Genomic DNA, 24,679 nt, shown 5'->3' with positions numbered 1-24,679 from the left:
TAAGAAAAAAAAAGAAATGTGCCTCACCTTGAGAAGCTGACCTTGTATTAGGAGAGATAGACATTGGGCAGCCCTGGTGGCCCAGCGGTTTAGTACCACCTTCGGTCTGGGGTGTGATCCTGGAGACCTGGGATCAAGTCCCACTTTGGGCTCCCTGCATGGGGCCTGCTTCTCCCTCTGCCTGTGTCTCTGCCTCTCTTTCTCTGTGTCTGTCATAAACAAATTAAATTTTTTTTAAAAAAGGAGAGGTAGACATTAAAATAGTCACACTCCACTTAAATGGGGTGCAGCACAGAGAGACAGAGGAGTCCATGAGAACACTTATCCAAGAGTCTTGAGCTAGTTATAGAGGGAGATCAGAGAGCTTTAGACTAGATGCCTGCCCTGGGTTTCACACAGACAGAAAGAGTATCCCAGAGGGAGAGCATCCTTGCAAAGCATCTCAGAAGGTGGGAGGCAGGATGAAATGTCTGGTTGCCTGAGTACAGTGAGTGAAGGGATCTTTGCAGAGGTGGGCTGCTGGTGGGCTCGTGGGTGGAGGGAGGTGCTGCTAGGCAATCATGGTTGAGAATCCCGTCTTTATCCACAAAGAAGCTAAGGGAACTCACTAGTGGATTTTTTTTTAAGATTTATTTATTTATTTATTCATGATATACATAGAGAAAGAGAGAGAGAGAGAGGCGGAGACACAGGTAGAGGGAGAAGCAGGCTCCACGCTGCCGGGAGCCTGAAGCGGGACTCAATTCCGGGACTCTAGGATCGTGCCCTGGACCAAAGGCAGGCGCCAAACTGCTGAGCCACCCAGGGATCCCCTCACTAGTGGATTTTAAGTGGAAGTGGGGTATAATGAGATTAGCATTTTGGAAAGATCTCAGTGGCTGCAGGGTAGAGTGTAGACTACAGGAAGACAAGAAGAAAAGACTCCCCAGGCAGAGGAAGTGGCCTGGACTGCTGACATCTGCGAGGCAGCAAGCTGGCTATGGGAAGGGAGACTTCTCATTTCCTGGGAACAGTGGCTGAATGTGACCGCTTCCTTCTGTGTTCTCCAGGAGGACACTTTTTTTTTTTTTTTAAGATTGATTGATTGATTGATGATAGACATAGAGAGAGAGGCAGAGACACAGGAGGAGGGAGAAGCAGGCTCCATGCAGGGAGCCGACTCAGGACTTGATCCCGGGACTCCAGGATCGCGCCCTGGGCCAAAGGCAGGCGCCAAACTGCTGAGCCACCCAGGGATCCCCTGTTCTCCAAGAGGAGATAGTGGCCTCTGCTTCTTGTACTGTCATGGACTCTCCAAAGCAGAGAAACCCCTATAGCCAGAAGTTCTCATTACTAGCCTTAGCCCAAAGTACCCTGGGGTCTCTGATCAAGGGAAAGCACTGCCTGCTCTGGTCTAAATAGAGACAAGCTTCCACGGTCCACTGCAGATTCACAATAAATTGCTCCTACAAAACAATAGGTTATTTCACTAAGCTGGTTTTATTCCTTCTGATTTCAAGAAAAAAAGTAGAAGACCTGACCTTTAAAAAGTGGACAATCAGTTAGCAGGAGAGCTAGGTCTCTGTGCCCACTGGTCTTAACTGGGAGTTGAAGCTTCTCTGCTCCTAGATGTATTTTGGGGTGTGACTTCATCCTCCTGACCTTTCCTTGGAAGGAGGTAATGCATCCAAGGAGAATAGGTGGGTCCTGAGATCCCATTTGCCTGGGTTAGAATCTCCCGTGCTGCCATTTACTTGACTTCTTGACTTGAATTTCTTCCCTGATCCCTCTCCAAAGCCCCAGACTTTCTGAAGCCACAGCTGAAGGCAAGTGCAGCCTGAACGTGAAGGGAAGTTAACACCCCAGGGACTACCCTCACTCACTGGGCGATGTGGACACATCAATGAATGCCTTTGGCAAGACACTTAACTTCTCACTCATTCATCTGTCCCCTCCCTACAATGGGGATAATATGATAATATCTGCCTCACAAGATGCTATCAGGATGAAAAAGGTAAGGCATTTAAAGGCATTAGGACACCCAGTAGGCACTGTTGAGTTCCAGGGTAAGGTGATTCCAGGAGGCAAGAGTGAGGGGGTGAAGGGAAGAGAGAGAGAAGGGGGAAACCCAGCAGGGTTCCTGAGTCATATTCAGACTGGCTACACCAATTACCCATCAAGGGACAGGATCTGGAGTCCATCTAGCAATCCCCAGCCCCCGTTGGTTGAGAGCTCCCCACAAGGTGGTAACTTTCCCTCATTTCCAAGTTACACTTCCCTACAGGCTGAGCAGGCTGCTGTGACTGCAGAGAAATATGCCCAAGGCTTAACAACTATTAGGTCATGGGTGGAGTGGGAGGAGGGGAAGCAGCATGAGTGCTACCACCATCCTTCCTCCCCATCTCTTAGAGACTGTGACCTTGAGGAGAGGTCAAGGGGAGCCTTGAAAGCAGCATGCATGAAGGAGATCACCAGCAGGAGCCATCCTGAATAACAGTGGCTGAAATTCGAGGCTGGCCAAAGGAAGCAACATTAGGGCATTACAATCCCTTCTGCAGTGACCAATGAATCTTACTATTGTCAGTCTGTAAAACAAGGATGCAGATAATCCTACTTTACGGGGCAGTGACCTGGTCGTGTGTGGGAAAGGTCAGTGGACCCTAGGGTACTCTACAGATGTTAGCTGGCTAACTGAATGTTGAGGTATAAACCTACTCCACACTTTATAAGCCTGAGTTTTTAAAAGTCAAACTTCTCATTGTACGGAGATGAGCAAAACACAGCTCCTGGCATCTTGGAGCTTACACTAAAGATTGAAAGACTCCAATAACAGACATGTAAATAAGCCAAATGTGTAAGAATAAGTTTTGATTGGTGCTCTGAAGGGAAGAAATGAGGCACAAGAATGGGGAGAAGTAAAATAGGATGGTCCCAGAAAGCCTCTTTTTTTTTAGAATTTTTTTTAAGATTTTTTATTTTATTTTATTTACTCATGAGAGATACAGAGTGAGAGAGAGAGGCAGAGCAACAGGCAGAGGGAGAAGCAGGCTCCATGCAGGAAGCCCAACGTGGGAATCAATCCCAGGTCTCCAGGATCAGGCCCTGGGCTGCAGGCGGTGCTAAACCGCTGAGCCACCTGGGCTGCCCTAGAAAGCCTCTTGGTGAAGGTGACATTTAAGCTGAGACATACAGAATGGGGAGGCATGGTAGTGGGCAGAACATGTCAGGCAGAGGAGATCACACCCGAGGGCCTCAGGGAGGAGACCACCCAGCTCCTCTGAAGAAATGACAAGAGCAAAGCTGGGGGGCCAGGACATGTAAGGAAGGGTAGGGAGGTGGGACTTCAGAGTTTGGAAGAACCGGACCCCAAAGAGCCTTGTAGGACACAGGAGACAAAGTTTATTCTAAGTGAAATAGGAAGCCACAAAGCAGGTAAACAGAGTAATAACAAGATACAATTTTCGGTTTGTAAAGATCAATTTCCTGGCTTTCGTATTGTGCTGTAGTGACATGTCAACATTAGGGGAAGCTGAGTAAAGGGTTCTTGGGACCTGATGTATTATTTTTGCAACTCCCTGTCAATGGGGATGCTCAGACTGGATAAATTAATTCATCAATTGATTCATGAGCTATTTACTGAGTACCTACCACATGCCAAGCTCTGCTCTAAGTTGCTGGGAATCAGATTTGACAGAGAGAGACATTATCTCTGTGCTTGTGGATTTTATAGTCTGGTGTTAGGCAGAGTGCTCATATACAAATAAAGAAATAAGAGAAATTCAAATAGTGGTAAATACTAAGGAGGAAATAAAACAAGATAACCTGAAATGAGCAATAGGGTTGGAGGAGGATGGACACAGTATGAGTTTCCAGAAGCCCTGGAATGAGAACATTGTAGTCTGAATGAGGAGGGAAGCTCTACCTGTGTTAGGCTGGTTCTTAGGTCTACAGAATCTGTGCTCGGAAATCTTCAATGCTGGCAGAAGAATAGGAAGTCTTCACCTACCCAAAGCATATGCAGTTTGATGTTCAAAGGTCATAACAACTCTAATTTCATTTCACCCAGTGAAAAAGTGGATGCCTTGTCACCATGTCCCCCAGAGAAGTAGACTCTGAGGCCAGAATTCAACCACAAGTAGGGAACTGGGAACTGAACGAAAGAAGGGAGGTGAGCAAATAAATCTTGCATTATGGAGAAGGGTACAGCTGTGCGCATCTGGGGCTCAGTCCCCCCGGAAAGCCTGAGATGCAGAGCAGCACACTCCCACTTAGTATAACCAAGGGACAAAGGAACCGTGAGATTTATCCATCAAGTCCTGTCAGTCACTGAACAGCGACTTTGGGAGAGTGATGATTCCCCACCACTTCTAGATGACCCTGTGCACAGGGGATGCGGCTACAGCAGAGAAAGCTTCGGGCAGCGTGGCAGGTGCTGGCAGGTGGGAGTCACTGGTTCAGCGTGTATGCTGTGCTGAGTTCCAGGAGGGTGTGTGTGAGCCATAAACAGTGTCTGCCACCCTGGGGTTTGGCTCCAGTAAGTAGCTTCACCAACTTAATGTCAGGAAAAGACTAGAATAAGTCCCTCTCCTTTTAATCCTGAGAGATTTTTTTCCCATGAACCCCTCCAGTCTACCCAGCATATAAATATGACTTAAACCTCAATATGCCATATGATATTACCTAACTCCCCAAAGACAACAATTTTTAATAACAGCTGTTAAGTAACAACTAACATTTACTGTGCACTTACAACACACCAGCCACTTTGCATTTAACCATAACAGCACTGAGAGGTGCTAGTATTACTCCCACACGAGGTCAGAAAACCAAAGTTCAGAGGATTGACATGATGACAAAATCCTTATTGTCACCATCACTAATAGAAATAGTTAATTGCTGGTATCTACTGATCATCCAAACTGCACAGAGAACTATGCTATATACTTTAGACTCGTTTGCCTATCTAATTCTCATGGGAAATGCAAGATACAATGCTATTTTCATGCCCATCAAGCAGGTGAGAAAAGTGAGATTTGTAAAGGTTGGGCGACCTGTAGCTCAAGGTTACTGAGCTGGAAGTGGGCAGACCCCAAATTCAAATTCAGGTCTCTCTACATAAGACTCCTTGCTCTAGACCACCTTGCTAGACCCCAACAAGTGCTACCCCACTGTTCTACGTTTTAAGCCAGAGGTGCTTTGTCTGTCCCATTGGGGCTCATTCAACAAAGACCTAGACCATCAAGTGCTTCACTCGACCTTCCATAGGAATACTGAGTCCCTAATAATTGGAAGGATAGCTCCGGCCAGAATCATTTGTCAACATGAATAAAATCAGACTCAGCACACTGAACAAGTTAATTAAGTCATTAAGACCACTAAAGGTCCAGTTGAACCAAGTGATTTCTTAACATGCTTGACTTGGAGTCTTGAGGCGTTGCTGGGTTTTAGGGCTCAGGTGAATGCTCCTCAGAAAACCTGCTGGCAGCAAGTACTTCCAAGAATGGCCCTGGCTATGACTTCCACGCAAAATGTACAGTGGACATTAAAAGGCCAAGATGAGAACAGAAGATGTCCTGAAAGTAGAAATATTTTAAGTCTAGTTGAGTATTTTCACTAAAGGCGCAGGTGTCCTGGTTTATCGAACAAGACACTTTTAGGAGGTTGTAATAAGTCTAATAGGTTTCCTGGTGGCTGAGAAAGTGTTTGTCTTCAAACCACTGTTCTTTTATTCATATTTTGATTGCCCTCTTGCACCCTAAGAGAGTCTAATTGGCTTGTTCAGTGAACTAGATGCACTGGCTCATATGACCTTAAAGTCATCTCCCTACTTACCAGAAACAATTTCAGGTGACACATTACTCGCTTTCATGCCACTTTGGTGAACACACACACACACAAGTAAAATGCAAACTCAACAGTTTTTCATACTTAAACTATTTTCCCTTCTTTTCTGTGAACTGAAGTTTCTCCTGGATATTTTCTCCTCTGGTGTCTTCAGACACTTCAGTCTATTCTGATTGATCTCCAATGTCACATTACTTCCAGAATTTGATACATTCTATAGCTTACACATCACCCCAAGCATTGCTATTCTTTTCACAAATCCTTTGTTAATCTTGCTCTCTCGAAGCTCCTACACCTTCTTAAAATTTCACATTTATTATTGATATGTTTCCACAGAACCTAGCACGGAGCCACATGCACTAATGGGGAATGCATTTTTCAACACAAACAGTTAACTCAGAGGAGACCCTAGGTCCAGACATATGTCTTGGAAGCTTTGAGTTGCATCTTTAGGCATTAGTAGATGTGTCATTTACTTTATTAACGCTAATTGATCGTCTAACTTCCCAGCAGCAGAGTGCAAGCATAGTCTTGTAGTAGAACTGGGTTCACATCTAGATTCCATCATCGGGTCCAGACTGTGTGAGCCTATAAAAGTGCCTCAATATCTCTGGACCTCAGACTCCTCATCCACATAATATGAGACTGTGGTATCTACTTTTACTAGTTTTCTCTGGCTGCCAAAATTACCATGAACTTGCTGGCTTAAACAACACACATGTGTTATCTTAAAGTTCTGTAGGATAGAAGTCCAACAGGGGTCTCACTGGGCTAAAACCAAGGAGCTGGTGGAGCTAGATCCTTTCTGGAGGCTCTAGGAGGAATCCATCTCTTTGACACTTCTACCTTAGAAGTCACCTGCATTCCATGGCTCTTGACTCTTTCTGGTTTTCTTCTCAAAGCCAGCAGCAGCAGGTCAAGTTCTTCTCACGTGGCATCACGCTAACTTCCTCTTTGCCTCTCTCTTGTATTTTTAAGAATCTTTGTGATGAGTTTGCGCCAGTCTGGATAAGCCAGAATCATCTCCTGACTTTAAGGTCAACTGATTAGCAACCTTATCTTCATCAGCAACCTTAGTGCCCCTTGCCATGTAACCTTAGGTTCCTGGGATTAGGGTATGAACGAGTTCTGGGCATTTGGGGGCAGAGGTCACTGTTCTGCCTACCACTCTACCCACCCCCCACAGGTCAGTAAATTTCCTAGCAGACTTGCCTAATCAGAGGGCTGAGTAGCTGATAACGATGATTAAAACTGATAGGTGTTCCAATCGACAACACTAATTTTTCTGTTAGTGAGATGACCCAGCCTATAGGACCAATGTGTGGCAACTGATAGATTTTCAACGTTCATATTTTGAGACATCAACTTTGACCATGCTCCCAGTCAGGTAGCCCGTATTTACAACGTTCCTTGTTGAAGTGCTCTAGTAATTAAAATGCAGTGTTTACTGACGGGCTCCTGGAAGGCACCAAAGATTCGTTCAGTCCAACACACGGCTGGAGAAACAGCTGGATAAACAAAGTACTTCCCTCAATGTACTTACAGTCCAAAGGGAGAGATTGCAGATAGACCTGAAATTACATTATGTATTCATTTATTTATTTGTCCTTCATCTCTCTCCCACTACACAAAGGTCTGGGACTTTGCTAAATGCACACACCTGTATTCTCAGTACCTGGAAGAGTGCCTGGAATATACCAGGTACTCAATAAATGTTGAACGAATGCAATGTAGTAGATTAGACAAGCTATTATGTTAGAGGTTTCTCATAAAATATGCAACCTAGATGATATAACATATTGATGAACCAGAGAGGAAAAAGAATGTTATCTTTCCTGTAGGAAGTTTCCAGCATATTTACAAATAGTTCCCATTGTGCCCACACAGAAAGGGCTCCCTGCACTGTGAGGCCTGCAGACCTTGGCTTTCACCAGCTCATATCGATGTACTCTTTCTTATTACCCCATTGCCTTGTTTGCAAACTGCACCATCTCCAGGTCATGATACAGGAGTCACCTGAAGCCATACCTGTGCCTTATGCTAGGGACCATCCATTTTACCCACCTTTTCCTCTGCACCCCCAAAACCCCTAATAAGTAATAAACAAGCTAATTCCACTTTAGGGGCAGTGAAAGATCTGGTGAATTTGTGATCAAGGTGCAAGAGCTTTGCCTGATCTTATAGAAAAGAAGAGAAAACAACTCCTTTGTCTCCCATACTTGACTTCTGTACCAAAGGGCCGAGGCAAACATTAAACTCAGCATGTGACATGTTAACCATAATCTTTCCCCCAAATCTGTTCCTCCTATGTTTCCAGTCTCATTTAATGCAATCACCATCAAATATCCCAAGAATTCAAGCAAGTAAACTAGATAATGTAACACATCAGAGATGGAGAAAGAATATTGTTATCTAACTCATTTGAATTCTAAACTTTGGATAACCATCATGAAATAGTGACTGTGTGCTTGAAGCAGAGCTTTAGCATGGCTGGTTTCTGTGCAATCCGGTTTTCTGGTTTTCTTCTCAACTGTTCCTAGGCATCCTTAACTGGTCTCCTCAGGATCATCACACAACACTTGGAGGTTAAGGCTAGTCCCCAGCCCAGCACTAAGGACCACATTGGACCACATCTCCATTGACAACAGAGCTGTCCCCTTCAGCCTGGTATGGAAGGAGATCCAGGACCAAGCCCCAAAAAAGCCCAATGTGATAGACTTGGCTTCCTTCAAAGTTCACAGCAGGTCAGGGAAAGCCCCCCAGGCCTAGGCTGCACACATAGCACAGCACACAGCATGACACCAAGACCATGTCTTCACAAAGAGGATGTCCCAGGGTCAAAGTAAGGGTCATTGTCTGGCAAAGAAGAGAAGTGCTTAGCCAGGAACCACAGTTGAAAATTTAAACCAGGAACCAATGGAGATAGTAGATCAAAGATCCAGGGTCCCTGCCACCTCCCTCTCACACCCCCTTGGTCTTGTGTTCCTATAAGCCAACACAGCAGTTTCCAGCAAATGCCTAAGTAAAGACAACTACAAAGGTGATCCATTGTAGGAGGCAGATGACAGAGGTAAGATGATCCGTGAAGAATTACCCCAGAGACATGAGAGTCTTAGGAGAGCACAGCAGAACCTCCTGGGACTTGACTCAGAAAATGGCATTAGCTGGGAGAAGGAAAGATCAGGATAAGTATAGATAAGTGGGATAGTAGTGGGATAGTAGTAGTCAGTCACAGGCTGCAGACTTTTCCTTTAATCTGCCCTCAGGGCCAAGCTCCTTTCTGACCATCTGACCTGCTAACTTCGCTGACCCTCCGTCATCGCTCCGCCACAGATCCTTTACTCTTCATCCTCTTCCTACAAAGGGGGAAATAAATTCATGTGAATTTTTAGGCCGCCAATATTTGGTTCTCATATTCAGAATCGAGGAATTTCCGAATTTAGGGGGCACACATGTTTGAACGTATTGTTGCAAAGTGAAATGGAAATGATAATTTCCAGAAACCTAAGTGTAGATATTGGTATGCGATGGAGGATTTTAGAAAGTGCGACAGGATAAAGGATGCCTGGAGCGGGTGAGCATTTATACAGAAGCTCCAGGTGATCACACAAGGCCCGGCCACTGCACTGGGCTCATCTCTTTGCAGTACAGGCGCTCTGAACAGTAAATACATTTGGAATGTGCCCCAGTGCACCCACACCACTAACCTCTGAGTTTCACAAAACAAGTCTTACCTTTACCGCATGAGACACACTCCATTTGTCACTGGACTTGTCTGTTCCATTCTATTGTACTTCATGTGTTTTTTAATGCTGGTCTCCACTCTCCACTGAGTCACATATACCAAGGGGTCACTAATGGTTGGATACAGATCACTGTGGGGCTCATGTCTGCATGATAGAAAGTTTCAACATCAGATCAGAAAAGTAGTTTAGTGAATGAGCAAAGCTTAGAACCTAGAAGATTCTTATCCTGTTCTGACCAGTTCTTTCTGCCATCATTCCTTCCCCTCTCCACCTCCCCACCCCCCAAATTCACTGTGGGGTCCAGGGAGGCGTTAGTTTGTTGGGAAATAAAGAATGAATGGGAATTGTATTTTATTGTAACGACGTAAAAGGGGATCTCTGGGTTCTAGGAGAGAAGTTAAAGAAATCACTAAAAATCTATTTTTTTTCAATTTGGAGTTGTTTGTGAGGAAGAAAGAACCCTGAAAGCCTCTAGTGTGAAAAAGGGAAGGAGAAGCTGTCAACTAAACCACTGAAGCCAGGCAAACAAACCCTCCCCGCAGAAGTAAGAAATGGCAGCCCTCCTCCAAGCAAGGACTTCCCAGGGGCTCAGAGGCTTCATTAATGCTCCTGAACCACAGCCAGGCAAGGACAAATGAGGGGAGCACAGCAAGTGCTCCCTCCTTCATTACATGGTTATTTGATTTGGCTGCTCAGGGGCCTTTATTTTCCTCTCACTTTTGCAGAAAGTTGTATAATCAGAGGTCTCCTTCTTCTGACCCTCCCAGACTATACCCCCAGAAGCATTGTTCTCACATTCTCACATTCATACAGATCTTTCCAGAGATGGCCCATGAATATGTAAGTACACCCATAATCCACTCATTCTCAACAGGGCAGTATTGACCCTAAAAGGCTAAAAATCGGTTCATGGTAGGAGGAGGGTAGAAAAGTCCTGCTCTTTGTGTACGAAACACAGATAACACACTACCTAAACAGATAGACTATGTCTGAGATGCTAATTTTTCATTGGAAGTCCATTAGGGAAAAATGTCTAAGGGCTCCTGGTGGCTCAGTAGGTTAAGTGTCCGACTCCTGATTTTGGCTCAGGTCATGATCTCAGGGTCATGAAAGGGAGTCCTGTGTAGGGCTCATGCTGGGTATGAAGCCTGCTTTAGATTCTTTCTCTCTCTCTCTCTGCCTCTCCCTCCACCTCTCCCTCTCTGCCCAGGTGTATGCACTTTCTCAAAAAAAAAAAAAAAAAAATGTGGGTAGCCCAGGTGGCTCAGCGGTTTAGCGCCGCCTTCAGCCCAGGGTGTGATCCTAGAGACCCAGCCCACGTCCAGCTCCCTGCATGGAGCCTGCTTCTCCCTCTGCCTGTGTCTGTGCCCCTCTCTCTCTCTGTGTCTCTCATGAATAAATAAATAAAATCCTTTTTTTTAAGTGTCTAAAAAGTTTCTTAGAGATGTCAATGAAAAATAAAGTGATGATGTAATTCCATTTATTGATATATGTAAAAGGTAGCACACTTTACTGTTATACCCTGTTCTAGAAGGCAACATATGATAGGATGAGTGTTTGGTCTCAAGTTTCAAATTGTAGTTTGAATTCTAGCTCCAACACTTAATGGTTATGGGAAGGTAAGTTTCTTAATGTGCGCCACTTTAACTTCTTTGTCTAGAATGAGGGTAATAGTGGTAGCAGCTACCTTATAGGGTAACTATGAATATTAATGAATTAACACATGAGGTAAAGCACTTAGAATATTGCCTAGCACATGGTAGATGCTCTGTAAGTGCTTGCTACGTTGTGATTTTTCCATTTAATCATAGGTCTTAGAGATTGTCTTATATTCTCTTTAGTGACTGAATGGTATTCCCATTTGTGGACACACCATAATTTATTTAAGCCAGGAGTGTGCAAATGATAGCCCACAAGCCAAATTCAGTAAGCCACCTGTTTTTTATTGGCACACAGCCATGGCCATTGATTTACATATCTCCTAAGGCTGCTTTCTCACTATAACAACAGAGTCCATGTGGCCCACAAAACCTAAAAAATTTGCTCTCTGCTCCTTTATACAAAAAGTCTGCTGAGCCCTAGTTAAGTCAATCTTTTTCTGAAGAACACACACATACACTATTGGATCCACATTCTGCTACAAAAATATCAGAGCAATGAATATTTTTAAACACACATCTTTAAACATGCTAGCAAACCTACTGAAAAGATAAATACCTGGAAATGGTTTCTTGGGTCAAAAGATATAATTTTTATAGATATATCCAGTTCCTTCCTTACAGGTTATATTAATATATTCCCACTAGCAGTGCTCAGGAGTACGCCTTACCCCTTACCCTTGTCACATTAGGATATCATCTAATTTGGGGGTTTTACCACTCTAATAAGGTAAAAGAAAAACATTATAGCTTTGTTGTGTAAATATCTTTATTTTATGATGAGATTGAGTTTTTAAAACTCTCTTAAGGAATGCCTTTCTTTAAAAGTGAATAAATCCAACAGTAGCTGATAGGTGCTGTGTCATGTGATTTACCCTTGCAGGAACTCCTGTGAGCTAGGTAACATTATCCCTGTTTTACAGATGAGGAAACCAAGGCCCAGTGAAGTTCATAAACTGGCAATGATCAGAAGAAGCATGGGAGTGCTGTGGTTAAGAAAATTGGCCTTAGGGGCACCTGGATGGCCTTCAGCTCAGGTCATGATCCTGGTGTCCTGGGGTCCTGGGCTCCCTGGTCAGCAAGGAATCTGCTTCTCTTTTTCCCTCTGCCCCTCCCCACCCCACATACTTCTGCACTTGCTCTTTCAGTCTGTCAAGTAAATTAATAAAATCTTTAAAAAAAAAAGAAAAGAAAATTGTCCTTGGTGTCAGACTACCTGAATTCGATCTACAACTTCACCACAATTATTAGCTGTGTGACACTAAATGAAACTTAACCCCCTGTATGCCTTGATTTCTCTTTTTTTTTTAAAATGAGAATAACAAAAGTACTCATCTCACATTGTAATATTGGAAAATAAACAAGGGCTTTGATGCTAATGGTATTGAGTGGTAAAGCCACCGTCTGCATCTAGGTGTTTCTAAGCTGGAAGAGAAGCTCCTAAACACTTAAAATGTTTCCATTGGTGACAGTGTATGATTACTAAGCATTTTACATTTGCTCAATAAATAGCTATGGATGTCTTTACTCATTCTTAGAGACTTTTAAAAAGAGCACCAATCTATCCATTGCTGCAAACATACACATGGTACCATGGCCCCCAAGTCTGAGAATGTCTCGACGCACTCTGTTACAACTGTTTGGAAATTCTGAAATATGAAACCATTCAGGATAAGAACTGCCAAGGAAACATGAAAACTATTTAATCCTTCAAATGTTTCAGATCATCCCCATCTGAAATAACACAGGCAGTACCAAATTAGTTTTAGAAAGACACATATAAGATAGATTTTTAAAAATACTTTGTGTCTACACCAAATATACTCCTACAGTGCATTTTTCTGAATGGAGTTAGTTTCCTCACAGAACAGTCAATTTGTCACCTAAAACCTAGTGCACCACTGTCTAGTGGAAATTTCCACGATGATAAAGACATTCAGCATCTGGTATGACCAATATGGTAGCCACTAGCCACCTGTGGCTATCAAGGTCTTGAAAAATATGACCAGTATTACTAAGGAACTGAATTTTTACTTTTTGTTAATTTTAGTTAACAAATTGAAATTTGAATAGCTGTAGGGTAGCTAGTAGCCACAATATTGGGCAATGTGGCTCTAATCACAGCAGATTTTGTGCGTATTTTCAAGAGGTAAGAAAGAACACTACTGACTACACAGTAAATATTCCTTTAACACCTGGGAAACAAATTGCTGGACTCTGATGTCCAGAAGGGCTAGCTGGTAACCCAGTAGCTCTTAGTTCACTGAATTTAATCAGGTTTTACCTCTCCTGTACTGTCCACCTGAGGAGACATAAAAAAGGAAACAAGGCAACTCCATTGTCAGTAGTGCATGAGTTGCCAGCAATTAACCCGTAGTCTCACCCAGCTCACAAAAGTGTTTCATTTGGCCCACACAGTGCTTTACAGTTTGAATTAATGGTCAACATTCAAGAGATTTTTGCATTTCAGACTTCATTAATAAATTCAAAAGGCCCTCACAACATTTCTACCCTGGAGTAGTCGGCAGGAGCTGTGAAGATTCTACTCCCTTTCGAGGACACTTATATTCCCCAGGTTCACGAAGTCCCCCACCATTCCCAATTGTCAACCTTCCATTTTCCTTCACTCATTAATCCAATGCCTGGCTGCCCCCAGGAGCCATGTGAGCTTCTAATGCCTACTCTTGGGCTTTGGCCTGTCTCCAGCCACTTCCCTGAGACTTTCCCAATACATGTATATACACCCACACAGTTTATCCATGAGCCTTACACTAGTAGCACCTTGTATTTCTGTGCCTTTGCCTTTGCAAATTCTCTTCCTCTTATTTGGAATGCCTTTCTCTGTCTGGTTAACCCTGACTCCTCTTTTGAAATCCAGCCAAAAGAATACCTCCTCCACAAAGCCACCTGGACTTCCCCAGGCAGAGAGAGCTGCTTGTACTTTTCAATGAACTGTGTACAATCTGCACACTGCTGTCATCATTTATTTCCTTCAGTTCACTGCTCCAGACAAGCATTTCCTGGAAGGAAAGACTAGTGTCTTACCTAGCGTCCCTGAACCCTAGCACAGGTGAATGAATTCTGAAACCTAACTCTCCAGGCCAGGCATCATTCATGGATCATAAGAAACTGCCAAGAGTTTTGCAGTCTGTTGCCTCCCATACTTTCATGATGAAAGCCCCTGACGCCTTCCAGCCTCCACTTGCCTACTCTCCCTTCATGTCCCATACCTCACCAAACCTGTTATACCTGCTGTTTTCTCTGCCTCTAGAAATAGCAGAGAACCTGTAACCATCCCACAGCTACTTAGTCGAGCTAATGACTTCTGAGTTCTTCTAGCCCCTTCTTCGGGAGGGACATCCCCATATCCTGTCCTCTCCACTTAACCCATCATCTCTGTACAAATAGCTTATTTCTGATCTTGACCACAGGTCAATAGTTTCCAACCTATCTCCCCATCTGTTTTCATGCCACCCTGATCCATTTTTCACCATAATCCACCCCCCATGTTCTAACCCATCTGAAACATTTGCACCGCTCCCCATAAGCCTCAGAATAAGCCCCTTTTACCACACATGGCAGTTTTTTGGTCACTGTGCTCCAGCCCAAACAGCCTCCTTTCCATACCTCAAAAGTTGGCACATATTGTTTCCTCTGCCTGGAAAGCTCTTCCCCCAACACCTCCCACAGCTGGCTCATTCTTAATTTAGGACTCAGCTTAAGTATCATCAGAGAAGCCATCCCTGATCCCCTCAACTTAAAGTTGCCCCCGCTTATATTGTCACCCCATGCTACTTCATGATGGTGTATCAGATTCCTTTTTCCAAATCAATAATTTTCATGCTTGTTTATTGTCTGTCTCTTCCACTAAAGTGTAAGCATCATGAGAGTGGAGACTCTAAGCCTTGATACAGTGTCCTCATGTAGCCCCAAGCCCTGCTCAGTTGCCTGATACACATCATTTGAATGTCAAACAATAAATGACTCTATGAATGAATGATGGATAGATGAATGGATGGCTGGATGGATAGACAGACATATGTAAAAAGCAAGCATCTATTCTAACTCATGCAATGATGAAAAAATAGTTCCAAAACATGTTCCAGTGCATTCTTTCCAAAAGTAACACTTGTTCTAAATTAGATATTTGGAAAGAAGTAATCTCAAAGTGTATAAAGAAGAATTTTTGCTGATCGATGGTGTCAGTGATAATCAGGTGGAGGTAACTAAGGTATCCACTAACTTTTATTTGGGGTTATTTCAGGTACTCTGTGCTCCCTGAAACTTACAAAAAGGGCTTAGCAATTTAAAATTGGTAGTGGGATTTGCTCAAGCAGACTTGCTATGTAACAATTTATCATCATGACAGGTGCTGAGGAGTTCAAGGCAACGTGCTGATGCCTGCTTTCCTAAGTCATGGCTCAGGAGAAAATATATTTTGTTAGGGAAATTAGAATCCTCCAAATAGATTCTTCGGTGTATTAATATCTCTGCTGGACTCAAGATTGGATATTTCTGTTTACAACTTGGTTATCTTTATTTGTATCTGTCCAATTTCAACATGCCAGTAGGAAGACACATTGACAGCTGTTTTAAATTTAAAAGAACAATTTTATCAACATAATATCTTTTTAAACCCATATGCACCTTATGGTGAGAATGTAATCCAAAAGAGAGTAAAACAAAAGTACTAAAAAACACATAGATCTTGCTAGTATTCTGGGTATCAAAGTCTTTCAGGTTAAGCCATATTCTCTTCAACATCGAAGTACCAGTGGAGACTTCGATCATATTGTATTTTACTTCTTCAGCACAGATTAGTCTCAAACTCTGACACCAGCATAGAAAACACTTCCACTGGGTTTGAAAAGTCGTGTGCTGGTGATATAAGCCAAGAAAAATAAAGACCTGAGTGATAGCTGAGCAGTCCAGTTCCCTGGGGGAAGGCAGGAATAGATAAGAGTAGACAAGACCCAGCATAGACAGAACCTGGCAGCAGGAAAAGGACTAATCATCGGGTCAGAGGAGGAGACAGCCAAGAACTCCCCTAGGACAATAGTGAAGGCTCGCAATACTCCCAATTATTGAGCTAAGCAATGCCATGACCTCTCCGACTTTCAGAAGCACAGAAAGCGGCTCATTAGACCTCAGGCAGCAGGCACACAGCTCTGAGAGATGCATGGGATAGAGAGGGAGGGAAGCCATCAATCTAGCATATGTCCACTAGAGACCTGGTTTTATAGTCAGGAATTAATGTCTCCCTTCATTCTGTGCCTGGTCCCCTATAGGATTTAAAACAATCCTGATTCTATATGAAAACCATGCATAGGATTTTCTTAAGAAAAGGAAATTCAGGTTTTGTAACTAATTTAGACGAAGGTGGTTGTAACCGAGGGAAGAAAGAACTGGGCAGATGGGGCACAGGAATGTGAAGGAGGTGTTTTACTATATGCCTTTTATATGTTTGGTTTAAAGCATGGAAATGTGTTATTTATTCAAAAATAAATTAAAAGTTTGAAGGTACATAGTTAAACACTTTCAGATGACTTTGAAAGCAAGCCTTTTCCCATATAAGCTACCATTTTGGGAAAATGCAAGCGAGCACTTTCTTGCCAGGATGAACAATTCCTTCAGTCTTTCAGCCAGATCTCTTTAAGCATATTGTGTGGAGCTGAGCATTCTCGCCTGATTTCTTCACCCTGTGGGTATTAAAATCCTAAATTAAGAAGCCACGGATTAACCAAAGACTTCCAGACCCTCTTAATCGGTAGTGGATTGCTAACAATAACAAAGCCTAAAATCTTGTTTAATTTTCCATGTTAATTGACGGGATAATAAGCATTGATTCTACATGTATGCGTGTGTTGGCTGCGTCACTGCAATTATAGGGCATGTTTTATTTATGAGAGAGGCCCCAGATTGCTCCAGCGATCATCAGAACCAGTTCTTCCCTCTCAAATGAGCATCAGAAAAGTCTGCATAATGACAGTCACCAATGGAAAATTGAAGGTTCTTGCTTTTCCCCCCATTACACTGTAGGATAATTTTATGCCCAGACCAATCAAATGTCCAGCATTCTTATTCAGGAATTTAATTTCCACCATATCAGACAGGCAGTAAAATGCTTCAGGCCATCTGCTGGCAGCTCCACTGGGTGGGCCCATGACAAAGCCACAGTCTTTCCAAGTGGTTTTGCTGACACCCAGCCAAAGAGAGAAAAAAGGCCTGACAAGGGAACTTGTGTGTTGTCAACAGGTTTGGGCTCTGTGCCTGCTGTCTCCTGGATAACAAATCTAAAAGAATTGTTTCATTAAAAAACAAACAAGTACAGATGTTGCATGAAACATGTAACATAAAAAGGTGATCATAAAGACAAGACATCCCAATGCTGACCATTAGAAGATCACAACAGTGTGGGTATGCAGAAAGAGAGCAGTAAAATGTAGACATAAAACTTATTAGAGAGAGAGAGAGAGGAGAGAGAAATGACAAACAAGCAAACACCTATCGTGCACTCACTATGAATCTGAGGCTATTAAAATTAGTGAGGAGACAATCTCGAACCAAAACTGACAAACAGCCCTGTGAAGGCAATGAGTAGGGACAAGAATGCAGTGGAGTTCCATGAATGTGGGTACTGTGAGTGGCAAAAAAGTGTGGTGAGGTCATAGAAACTGTCCTCCATCAGATCAGAAAATTGGCTCTTGAGCAAGTCACTAACTCTCTGGGTAAGTTTATGAATAGACAGCAAGTATTTAAATAAGCTAACATTTCTAACATTGCAGAGGAACTCTGTTTCCCAGAAGACAGAGTAGACATATTTTCCCTCATCTTCCTGCTAAGCACATCTAAAAACCCTCGACATTCTACATAAGACAAACACAAGTCTAAGAGATGGAGAAAAGAAGACAGATATTCAAGGGTCCTCAGAACTCAAACAACAGGACAATTAGTTCCCTGAGGTTTCTTTTTGTTTCATGTATACCAGACTGGGTGAGACGGAAGCCACCCACCCACCCAAAACACCAAAGGGCACAAACGGAAAAAGCCCCAACAGAAGCCTACCCTCTCTAGCCAAAAGGATAGGAATGAGACAGCCTCCCAAAACAGAAAACTTTTAGAAAATAATTGCTCTACTCTAGGTAAACACCATTACAAATGATTGTGCCCCATCCCCACACAGACCCACAAAGATCAAGTATGCAAACCAAACCTGCCATGAGATACCACCTCATTAGAATGGCTACTACAAAAAAAAAAAAAAACAGGAAAAAACAGAAAATAAGCATTGGCAAGGGTATGGAGAAATAGAAACTCTTGTGCACTGTTGGTGGGAAGGTAAAATGGTGCAGCTGCTGTGGAAAACAGTGTGGCAGGTCCTCAAAAAATTAAAAATAGAATTAATATATGCTCCAAAATTCAATTTCTGGGTATATACCCAAGTGAATTGAAAGCAAAGACTCAAACAGGTATTTGCACACTCACGTTCATAGCAGCATTATTCACAATAGCCAAAAAGCAGAAGCAACCCAGGTGTCCACGGATGGATGAATGAATAAACAAAACATGGCATATGTATACAGTGAGGGGAGGGGGAAATAGGCAATTACTGTTTTAATGGGTAACTATGCAAGATGAAAGGAGTTCTGGAGATGGATGGTGGTAATGGTTGTACAAGAAAAGAATGTGAGTATACTTACTGCTACTACCGTACACTTAAAAAATGGTTAAGATGGTATATTTTATGTTATGTGTATTCTAATATATTTTTTAAACAATTATACGAAACCACAACATAATAGAGAATCACTGAATGGTGATTACAGAGGTGGAGTATAACCTTTATATTTTATGACAACCCTGTGTCCTTGCCTACAATCATGGCTACCAAAAGAGGATTTAGCTATCTATGTAAGTCTCATTGTGCTTCACACCAGCATCCCACTTCAACAAGATCAATCAGGAAAAAAATGTCAGGGGAGGGCCAGTGCCACTGGCTGCAAGGACACTACCATCTAAAAGTTAGATTGTTATTGCCTGGCTACATAAGGTACTATCTCAGCAAGAAAGAAAGTATCTGGGGGATCCCTGGGTGGCTCAGCGGTTTAGCATCTGCCTTCAGCTCAGGGTGTGATCCTGGAGTCCCAGGATCGAGTCCCACGTGAGGCTCCCTGCATGGAGCCTGCTTCTCCCTCTGCCTGTGTCTCTGCCTCTCTCTCTCTCTTTCTTTGTGTGTCTCTCATGAAATAAATAAAATCTTTACAAAAAAAAAAGAGAAAGAAGAAAGAAAGAAAGAAAAGAAAGAAAGAAAGAAAGAAAGAAAGAAAGAAAGAAAGAAAGAAAGAAAAAGAAAGAAAGAAAGAATCTGGTCTCCTTTTACTGCAGAAAAAGAACAGAGCTGTCTATAGAGTAACAGAATTAGATTAGGCCTTGAAAAAAATCAATACAAGTTGATGCCCAATGCCCAGAGCCCATCTTTCTAGTTTATTCAACAGAGCTTATAGCAACAAAATTGAAGAAAAATTCTGTAAACTAAATTATCCCTATAAAGTTCCCATTGGAAAGGAAAGGATCATCTTTATGAATAGAATTAAAGACATATTTAGTTGGAGAAAGAACTTCTTAAGGCTCATTCTGGCCTAGCAGAAGGAAGAACAGTGCTCAAAGGCAAAATCAGCCCTGGTAGGTCAGTGAGCTGAGCAGCATCTTTCTTCAGCTGTTGGGATCACAGGGGTGCCTGGTGCCAGAAGACAGGCAGTGCCTTCCTAATCGTGGCCTTTCAAACTGAGATGAACCAAGCTTCCTTAACTTCATTCTTCAAGTGAATTCATTCGACAGAAGTTTTAATAAACTTAACGATGTTAAACATTTTCATGCATGTATACACTCATATGACCACCTCCCAAATCAAGAATATAAAACATTTTCATGATCCACAAAAGTCTCCTCGTGCTCCTTCACAATCACTCTCTCTTCCAAAGGGGAAGCACTATTTTAACTTCCATTACTCGAGAAAAGTTTTCCTTGCTCTTGAACTTCATATAAATGGAATCATACAGCATATGTATTCCTTTTTTGTGTCTGGCTTCTTTATTCAACATGTGGTTTTGGAGTTTACTCATATTTTCATGCATATTTGTAGTTTGTTCTTTTTTATTGATGAGTAGTATTTCAAGGAGTATAACCAAAGAGCCAGTAAGCATGAAAAGGTACTCAAAATCATTACTCATCAAGGAAATGCAAATTAAAACTACATGGTGATACCAGAGTGAATAAAGCTTTAAAAAGACTGGCAATGCCAAGTGTTGGTGAGGATATAGCAAAAGTGGAACTCAAATACTATTGGTGGAAGTGTAAAATGAAGCGATCTTTTTTGGAAAAGTATTTGGCAGTTTCTAAGAAAATTAAACATAATTTATTCTATGACCCAGCAGCTCTGCTCTATTCCTAGATATATATCCAAGAGATATAGTGCATATGTATACAAAAATATCCATAGAAAAATGCTCATAGTAGCTTTATTCATAATGATCCCAAAATGGAAATAACCCAGATATACAGATACATAAACTGTACTATATTCAAATGAAGAGTTTTTGGGGTTCTACTGTGGGCAAAACATATCCTTCATTCCTGTCGTCTCTTCCCTTAGTGGACATGATACCTTTTTCTTCGGGATTTCATTTCATCCTCAGATCCTCTCAAAGCAGGGAGGGAGCGTTGGACATTATGTATCTCCCAGGACCACATATATGCCCGACTTGCCCTGGCGATTGTCACATCCTAGATTCTGGGTCACATAGTAGTCAACAAATGTCCAATTTCATAAACATTTCCTGAGCAGGTTGCTAGACCCTGAGAGGAAGATACAAAAATAATTAAGATACAGTCCCTGCAGAGGAGATAGTGGTGGAGAGTGTGATTTTTGGAGTCAGAAAGACCTTGTTTGACTCCCAAGTCGTATTTGTGGTGTGCTCTTGGGCAAGCCCTGATCTCCTAATCTGTGTAAGGCATCTGCACAATGCAAATGATAATAATAGTGCCACCAAAAGAGCATTCTAAGAATTGCATGTGAAGTGCATAGCACAGAGTCCTGTACTTAGGCAGTTATAAATCAATGCTATTGATGATGAGAATGTTCACCCTCTAGTGAGGAGAAAACGATAAACCGTAACTAATTACATATTCAAAGCAGATGATCAGAAGTATTAAAATAGAAGTAAGAAGTGCTTTGGAGAAATAGAAAGAAGAAGCTAATTTGGGCTAGAGCATTATAGTAAGATTTCTCATAGAATTTATAGAGAGTTGGGTGTCAGTTGAGGAAACAAGAACCACAGCTCTAATTTTAATGAACAAATAGTGCAGTGAGAGGCAACAGGATATAATAAAAAGAGCATTAAGCTTGAAACTATACAGCCTTAGGTTTAAATGTAGCCTCACTCATTTATTAGCCATAGGATTTTGAACAAGTCATCTAAAACCTCCAAGCTTCTATTTCATCACTTGTAAACGATCGGAATTCCTATGTCTAGTGGCTGTTGAGGAGAAAAGAAAGTACTTATTAAACACCTAGCACACTGCCAGTTATTCCAAGCACACGTTTTCACAATCACATCAATTGAATGAGAAACTAGGAGTCCACACACAGTTCCTCTTGGGATGAGGCTGGTGGTTCTTTTCCAAAAGGTGACATCATGAGCAAGCTGATGGCATTTGCCGACAGCAATGACTTTCACGGTAGTTATAAGACACTTAGAAAATCTAGCAGTCCTTCCAGTTAGGAAAATGCACACATACTTAAACATTTTTACATCATATCATTCAAGAGATTCTGAGACTCCCCAAAATGTAATCATGGAGCTGCCGAGGTTCCAGAACCTAGCACCAGAAAAAGAGAAGCAGGGCAGTGAACCAAGGTGTGAGAGCAAATACGTGAGCAAAAACCTCTCCTCTGATGACATTTTTTTTTCTCACTCAAATAGTTTACCAAGCCTCAGCACCATCAACACCCTGCTGACAGAGCACTCCCTCAGGCTGCTGAGCTGACAGCAAGAGCCCTAGGGTTGCTACCTTGGGAACAAGGTCTTGTGTGCCGCGGTAAACCCGTGTGGGGTCATTCGTCAGATCCGTACTGGCAAGCCACACCTTTCCTTTCCCCAAACTGATACCTACCTCAGAATACTCATGTGCCATCCTCGTATTGCCAAAGGGCCAGATTGATTGAGAGATTTTTTTTAATATTTTTTTTCCAGATGGTTTGGCCCTGTGTGTAAATAGCATAAATGTTCCATGATGTTATGAGATACTGGCTTAGGAAAAAATCATGAATTGTCATCTGACCTGTCAACAGATGCTGCTATGTCTTTTTGAGAATGCCATGGATGATTTGATCCTTTCCTCCTCCTCTTCCCCTTCCCCTTGTTCCTCTCTACCTCCTCCTCCCCCTTCATGTCCTCCTTCTTCTCTTTCATCATCATCATGCTGTTTCTTACCCATTCCTATTCCATTCTCGGCCCTCCTCTATGCTCCAAGAGGTTAATTCCTACAGATTCCATCTCTGAGTCTCCCCTGCTACACTGGCTAGAGGTCAGCATGTGGGCTACTTCTTCCCCACTCTTTACCTGCTTTGCCTGATTTCTAGCCATGGCTGCTCCCTACAACCACGGTGCTGTGAAGCGGCCCTGGCTATAAGAATCCTGTTGTCACTGGGCTCCATAATACAATTTCTTCTCCTTGCCCCTTCAGGACTACAGGTGCCAGCAGTCTCTTATTGTTGCCAGATTCTGCGTGCCTCAACGTGTATGCTTACTTTCTTAACTCCACCCAGAGTAATCCTTCCATGGGTGTTTCTGGTGCTGATCTGAGTTAGGTTTGCATCTTGCCAGAACTCTGATGATGAGGTCATCTCTAACATCATCTTCTCTATGACTATTATTTGTTGGCTGCTCCTTACGCATCAGACATTGTGTTGCCTGCTTCACCAAAATCAACTCATTCAGGCTTCACAATAATTCCCTGAAGAAAGTATTATTCTGCAGATGATGAAGTAGACTTACCAGTGTTGAGGATCTTAGTCCAGACACAACCAGTAAGTGGAAGAGTCAGAATTCCAACCTAGACCTTTCCACTGTAGAGCTTCTTTTTCACCACTACCCGCAGTTCTCCAATGCAGTCCATGTCAGAATCACCTAGAATCTGTGTTACAGCTCCAGATTCTGGGAAACATATCCAGAGCCCTCTGTGAGGAAACCAGCTCCAGGTCTGAACAGGGGCGGTGAGGTTGGCTCAGGGTTATCTGATCTACAAGAGATAATTGCACAGGCTATTTGACAACCTATAGGGTGGGCTGGCATTGAAACTCTGACCAGTATGGACACCAGTAATTAGTGAAGCCAATCAAATTCTCTCTCTCCAATTTAAATGAAAAATGCTAAGGGAATTCACCAGCAGGTACGGGAGGAGTGAAAAGAAAACCCATAAAGCAATGAGAGTGACATGGCCATATGGTACACAGTGACCAGTGATGCAGTAATAAGATAGCAGTGTCCTGGAGCCAACTCAAAGCCTGGACAATGGCTATTCATAGCTTCTGTTGAGATCCATTTCCTCTCACCCATCAACTCACCAGTGATCTAAGTAATCGCTGGTCATGTCTTCCCTGAACCAGACTTATCTGACTGAGCTGACACATTCCCTGATTTTTACAGAAAGACCTCTAAGCTAACACAAAAGAAGTAGCCTTCCCGCCAGTATTCTTGTATTTATACTGTCCACTTCTACAAACCATTATTCTCGTTGAAGCCAGAGTGATATTTCCAAAATGTAAATCTAACTTGATTACCCTCCTTGCTTAAAATCCACAAATGCTTTCCTTTTCTTTTGACGTAGGGTGAAAATCCCCCACTGTGACCTACAAGCTTTTCATGGTCTTATCCACCATGCCTCCTCTTCTTCCTCAGCCTCCGGTTTAGACACATTGGCCTTTCTTTTAATCCCTCCTGATCACCATACTCCCTCCCTCCCCCAAGATTACTACAGGCTATTCCTTCTACCCACGATGTGGACCTTTGACCTTTCATGTACTTAACTCCCACACATCACCAAACATCACTTCCTCTGGGAAGCCTCTCTGATCTCCCTGACTGACACCAATTTCATAGCATCCCCTTGCATAGTACTGTTCCTGGGTGGGATTTTTTGTGTGATGACTTGATTATCTGTCTTTCCCACTAAGCTGTCTGGATCAGGGCCTGTGTTTGATTTTGCTCTTTATTGTATCACCAGCACCAGCACCTGGCCTATAGCAGGCACTCAAATATTTGTCGAATGTCTGAATGGTTTAATGTCCAGTAACACTAGCAAAAAGCTCTTCTAATAAAGCCTTATATAGTTGTCATGGAGTGAACAACAATAGTAACAGTGGGCAAGTGACTGTTGCTTAGGAAAGACCAA

At 42.6% G+C, this 24,679-nt stretch overlaps 1 long non-coding RNA gene across 9 annotated transcripts in view; it reads right to left on the bottom strand.

Annotated features, from left to right (window-relative positions):
- LOC112666013 (uncharacterized) overlaps positions 1-24,679 on the bottom strand; it is a 127,575-nt gene that overhangs the window by 54,514 nt on the left and 48,382 nt on the right. For 4 of the 9 annotated variants that reach the window (XR_004807631.2, XR_003140662.3, XR_003140664.3 and 1 more), the window contains exons 2-6: positions 23,284-23,527; positions 22,400-22,490; positions 20,892-21,082; positions 9,558-9,713; positions 3,107-9,179 (exon numbers count right to left, since the gene is read on the bottom strand). This is a non-coding gene — a long non-coding RNA (uncharacterized LOC112666013). Of the gene's footprint in view, positions 1-3,106; positions 9,180-9,557; positions 9,714-20,891; positions 21,083-22,399; positions 22,491-23,283; positions 23,528-24,679 lie in introns of those variants that run through there. The other 5 variants (XR_007404176.1, XR_007404175.1, XR_004807632.2 and 2 more) reach the window with 3 other exon arrangements.

Source organism: Canis lupus, chromosome 20 (genome assembly GCF_003254725.2).
Source record: "Canis lupus dingo isolate Sandy chromosome 20, ASM325472v2, whole genome shotgun sequence".
NCBI classification, from domain to species: domain Eukaryota; kingdom Metazoa; phylum Chordata; class Mammalia; order Carnivora; family Canidae; genus Canis; species Canis lupus.
Note: the sequence above shows the minus strand (reverse complement) of the source record. Positions and strands in the feature narration are given on the sequence as shown.